Source organism: Hylobates moloch, unplaced genomic scaffold (genome assembly GCF_009828535.3).
Source record: "Hylobates moloch isolate HMO894 unplaced genomic scaffold, HMol_V3 SCAFFOLD_5, whole genome shotgun sequence".
Taxonomy (NCBI): Eukaryota; Metazoa; Chordata; class Mammalia; order Primates; family Hylobatidae; genus Hylobates; species Hylobates moloch.
The window spans coordinates 110432672-110438019 of record NW_026652280.1 but is presented as its reverse complement, the minus strand read 5'-3'; positions in this window follow the sequence as shown (position 1 = coordinate 110438019).

Here is a 5348-nt window from a genome sequence, read left to right as displayed (position 1 = left end):
TTCCCATATTATTGGGTATTTAGGCTTTTTTAGTTTTAACTAATAAATATTGTGTGCAATAATACATTTGTTAAAGCGAAATATAGAATTTTACATTTATCCCTGTTAAATTTAACTTCATTAGCTTTTGGCCAATTATTAAAACATATCAACAGCTTCTTGAATTTTTACTTTGCTATCCAATGTGCTTGCATGATGCATGGATTTGATGAGTCATTAATTAAAGCATTGAAAATGGCAGACCGAAGGATAGAAGCTTACAGAGGTATATGTGCCAAAAGCCACACTAGAATGTTCAAAATAACACCCATGATATTTCCAAACTTGCAATAGCCCAAATGTCCATCAGCTGCAGAATGTACAAACAAATACATATGCACAGAATGGACTACAATATAAGAATAAAAATGAATGCACTACAGCTAGAACCATTACTTGGATGAATCTCACAAAAAGAAGCCAAACACAAAAGAATACTTACTCTATGGTGCCATTTTAATAAAGTTAAAAAAGTAGACAAGACTGATTTATGATGTAAGGTATCAATATATTGGTTACCTTTAAGGAGGAGGGGCAGTTTGTGATTGGAAAAGCATGCAAGGTAGGCCTTTGAGATGCTAATGAATGTTTTACTTCTAGACCTGGATGATTGCATGGGTGTGTTTATTTGGTGATAATTCATCAAGCGGTACTCTTAGGATTTGTGAATTTTTCTGTGTTTTACAATTCAATACTAAGTTTATTTATTTTGTTTTTATTTGTATTTATTTATTTATTTAAGATGGAGTCTCACTCTGTGGCCCACGCTGGAGTGCAGTGGTGCAACCTTGGCTCACTGCAACCTCGGCTCACTGCAACCTCCACCTCTCGGGTTCAAGCAAGTCTCCCTGCCTCGGCCTCCTGAGTAGCTGGGATTACAGTGCCTGCCACCATGTCCGGCTAATTTTTCTATTTTTAGTAGAGATGGGGTTTTGCCATGTTGGCCAGGCTAGTCTTGAACTCCTGACCTCAGGTGACCCACCTGCCTCGGCCTCCCAAAGTGCTGGGATTACAGGTGTGAGCCACTGTACCCGGCCCAAAGTTTATTTTACAAATAACAAGAATAATGAATTCAAAAGTTCATAGTGACAGCTGAACACAGTGCTGCGTGCCTGTAGTCCCAGCTACTTGGGAGGCTGAGGCAGGAGGATTGCTTGAGCCCAGGAATTCAAGGCCGTAGTATGTATGATTGTGCCTGTGAACAGCCACTATGCTCCAGCCTCAGCAACAGAACGAGACCTCATCTCTAAAAAACAAAAGTTCATAATGATGCTATCAATTACACATAAATCGATGAAAATTAAAAAGATAAAAACATAAGATTGGAGCCAGCTTGGAGTGGTAAATAGTGAGTTCAGTTTGAATATGTTGAAAGGGAAGTATTGGAAGAACATGCAGGTGAAAATGTTCAGTAAATAGTTGTATATATGGGTCTGGGGCTCAGGGTAGAGCTCTGAGCTGGAGAGGAATATCTGGGAGTCATCAGTGTATTGATAGTAATTGAAATCATGGAAGTAGATGAGATCTTATACAGACAAAAGAAAAGCAATCTGAGGAGAGAACCTTAGGGGATTGTCTAGACTTATAGAAAGAAAGTTCATGAAGGAGGTGAAGAAGGAGCATTCAGAGAGAGAGAAGACCTAGTAGAGAGCAGTAGAAGCCAGGGGTAGAAGTTTTAGTAGGAGGAAATGACCCCAAAACGCCAAATGCCAGAGATACAGAAAGCAAGTTAAAGACTGAGAAGTCTCCATTGGGTTTAATAACTAGGTCACATGTGACTTTGGTGAGAATAGAGTCAGTGGCATAACGAGGTCTAAGATGGGTTTTCCACATGGATGTCATCTAGGAAGACAGCAGAGTTTGGGAAGAGAGGAGGAACTTAAGTTTGGTGGGATTGGTGATAAGGAAGTGCAGAGAACAAAGTAGCTAGATGGCATGAATATTGAGCAGCACTGTTCTAAAAGCAGCGTGGGGCCTGGAAGAATGCTGACCACCTACCTTCCCACTCTTTGGTATATAGGACTAAAAAATTCTCAGCCTCAGGCCGGGCACGGTGGCTCAAGCCTGTAATCCCAGCACTTTGGGAGGCCGAGGTGGGCAGATCACGAGGTCAGGAGATCAAGACCATCTTGGCTAACACGGTGAAACCCCGTCTCTACTAAAAATACAAAAAATTAGCCGGGCGTGGCGGCGGGCGCCTGTAGTCCCAGCTACTCGGGAGGCTGAGGCAGGAGAATGGCGTGAACCCGGGAGGTGGAGCTTGCAGTGAGCCAAGATCGCGCCACTGCACTCCAGCCTGGGGGACAGAAAAGACTGTCTCAAAAAAAAAAAAAAAAAAAATTCTCAGCCTCTATTCAGGAGGATATAGTCAGAATATGTGTCAGGAGAACACTGGGCTTCACACCAGATCAGGAAGCAGAGGAAACATTCTACGAAACGATTGAGGGAGTCTTTTTATTATGGATGGTAATTATGCTTGAAACTGAAGAAGAACAGACTAATAGTCTTCCCCCGTTGGCTGCTTAAGCTTTACCTCTTGTAGTCTGAATGTTTATCTTTGTAACCACTGTAATGAATTAACGAGCATCCTTAGGTAGAATATTACTCTCCTCTTCCCTTTCTCTGTCTGTTCACTTCCCGGGCCCTTGGCTATCCAGTAAAATTCTACATTCTTGTTAGTCCCAATCTACTCCTAAATCAAAGCATTGTCTTCTTCCACCCCAAACTTCAGATTCCTCTCTGATTTTTTGTTATATAGAAAATTCAAAGCCAGTACAGCCCTCCTGGGTGGGAAACTAAGGTGTGTTCTGTTAATTCATGAAAAATCAATTACACAGAAAAAGTCTGAGGATACAAAAGCTGTCATAGATTCAAGGGAAAATTGGAATTCCTGATTGGTCATTGAGAAGAAATCTAATGGTCTAGGGCCTGATTCCAGACATGTGCTGTATGCCCATGACCATTATGTTCAGAGGTTCCTGTATCCATGGGACTTACTTTTTCATGTGAATAGGATTTGATGGGCAGATGAGCAGAAGGAATGTGAATCCATGTTCTAGTCCATTTCCCTATGGCTTCAATTTCATCCTCTACCTTTTGAGAAAAAGAACGACACCATAAAAACTACTTTCCCACTTCCTCTTCTACTTGGTTGCCTCATTCTCTTTCCGTTCCTTCTTTGGGGGTTTGCTCCAGTGGGTGGCACAAGCTAGAGTGAGAACTCAGTGGGTCAGAGTATGGGGAAAGCCTGATACAGTGTCTAACATGAAACACAGGTGATTTTCTTCTTCCCAAAGTGGGAAATCTGGGGCTGGGTGTGGTGGCTCATGCCTGTAGTCCCAGTACTTTGGAAGGCTGAGGTGGGCAGATCACTTGAGGTCAGGAGTTCGAGACCAGCCTGGCCAATATGGTGAAACCTGTCTCTACTGAAAATACAAAAATTAGCCAGGCATGGTGATGCGTGCCTGTAATCCCAGAATCTTGAGTGGCTGAGGCATGAGAATTGCTTGAACCTGGGAGGCGAAGGCAGTGAGCTGAGATCGCACCACTGCACTCCAGCCTGGGTGACAGAATGAGACTCCGTCTCAAAAATAAAACAAAATGAGCCGGGCATGGTGGCTCAAGCCTGTAATCCCAGCACTTTGGGAGGCCGAGGCGGGCGGATCACGAGGTCAGGAGATGGAGACCATCCTGGCTAACACGGTGAAACCCCGTCTCTACTAAAAATACAAAAAATTAGCCAGGCGTGTTGGCGGGTGCCTGTAGTCCCAGCCACTCGGGAGGCTGAGGCAAGAGAATGGCGTGAACCCGGGAGGTGGAGCTTGCAGTGAGCCGAAATCGTGCCACTGCACTCCAGCCTGGGGGACAGAGCAAGACTCCGTCTCAAAAATAAATAAATAAATAAATAAAAAATAAAAAATAAAAAATAAATAAATAAATAAAACAAAACGAAACCAAAAACCAAAGTGGGATATCTGGTGGGTGGGAGGTACCTGACCGATGAATTCATACAGGCTAATCTTTCAGACTTCTGGGGTTCATTCCAATAAAGATTTGATTTAATTAAAGAAGAATCTATAAAGTGTCTATTTTGCATGCAGAGCAATATGAGAAATACATAGAAGAAGCATGTGTAATAGGCTGCATAATATCTCCCAAGGGCATCAGGTCTTAATATCTGTGATTAACCTCTGTTTTTCAAATATGTTAGTGTTAACATATCTGGGAAAAGGGTCTTTGCAGATGTAATTAAGTTAAGGATTTTGAGATGAGAAAATTATTTGGGATTATCTGAGTGGGCCCAAAATGCAATCACATGTATCCCTAAAATAGAGAGGCAGCCTGGGCACGGTGGCTCATGCCTGTAATCCCAGCACTTTGGGAGGCTGAGGGGGTGGATCACGAGGTCAAGAGATCAAGACCATCCTGGCCAACACAGAGAAACCCTGTCTCTACTAAAAATACAAAAATTAGCTGGGCGTGGTGGCAGTTGCCTGTAGTCCCAGCTACTTGGGAGGCTGAGGCAGGAGAATCACTTGAACCTGGGAGGCGGAGGTTGCAGTGAGCCAAGATCACGCAACTGCACTCCAGCCTGGCGACAGAGCAAGACTCTGTCTCAAAAACAAAACAAAAAACAAACAAACAAACAAAAAAGAGGCAGAGGGAGATTAGACACACACACACAGAGAAGACCACGTAAGGACGCAGCAGAGAGAGATTTGAAGATGCCCGCCTTGAAGATGGGAGCAATGCCGCCAATGAAACAAAGAATCCCAGCAGCTGCCAGAAGCTGGAAAAGGCAAAGAATGGATTCTCCCCTAGAGTGTCTGGAGGGAGCACGACCCTGCCCACACTCTGATTTTGGCCTAGTGGTGCTGATTTCAGACTTCTGGCCTCCAGAACTGAAAGAGAATAAATTGCTATTGTTTTATGTCACCAAATTTGTGGTAATTTGTTATAGCAGCCACAGGAAATTAATACAGCATGTAACAGTTTGGAAACAGCCCAACTCTCTGGAAAGGACATAGGAATAGGTATGCTGACTTACACACACACACACACATCCCCCAAGGTGATGAAACAAATAATACAGGGTCAAATCCAGCATTAAAGTGCATGTCATCCAGCAGCAGTATTTTATGGTGTAGATGTCTTAGTTCACTGGAATCCCTGGTGTCATTCGGTGCCTCTCACTCAGCATTTCCACATAGGCCCACCTCACACATGACACCACCCATCACAAGGCCCTGCATAAGGACCAATCAGAACCTCAAGCTCAACACAGACAAGAGTTCTGTTGGAACTCTGGG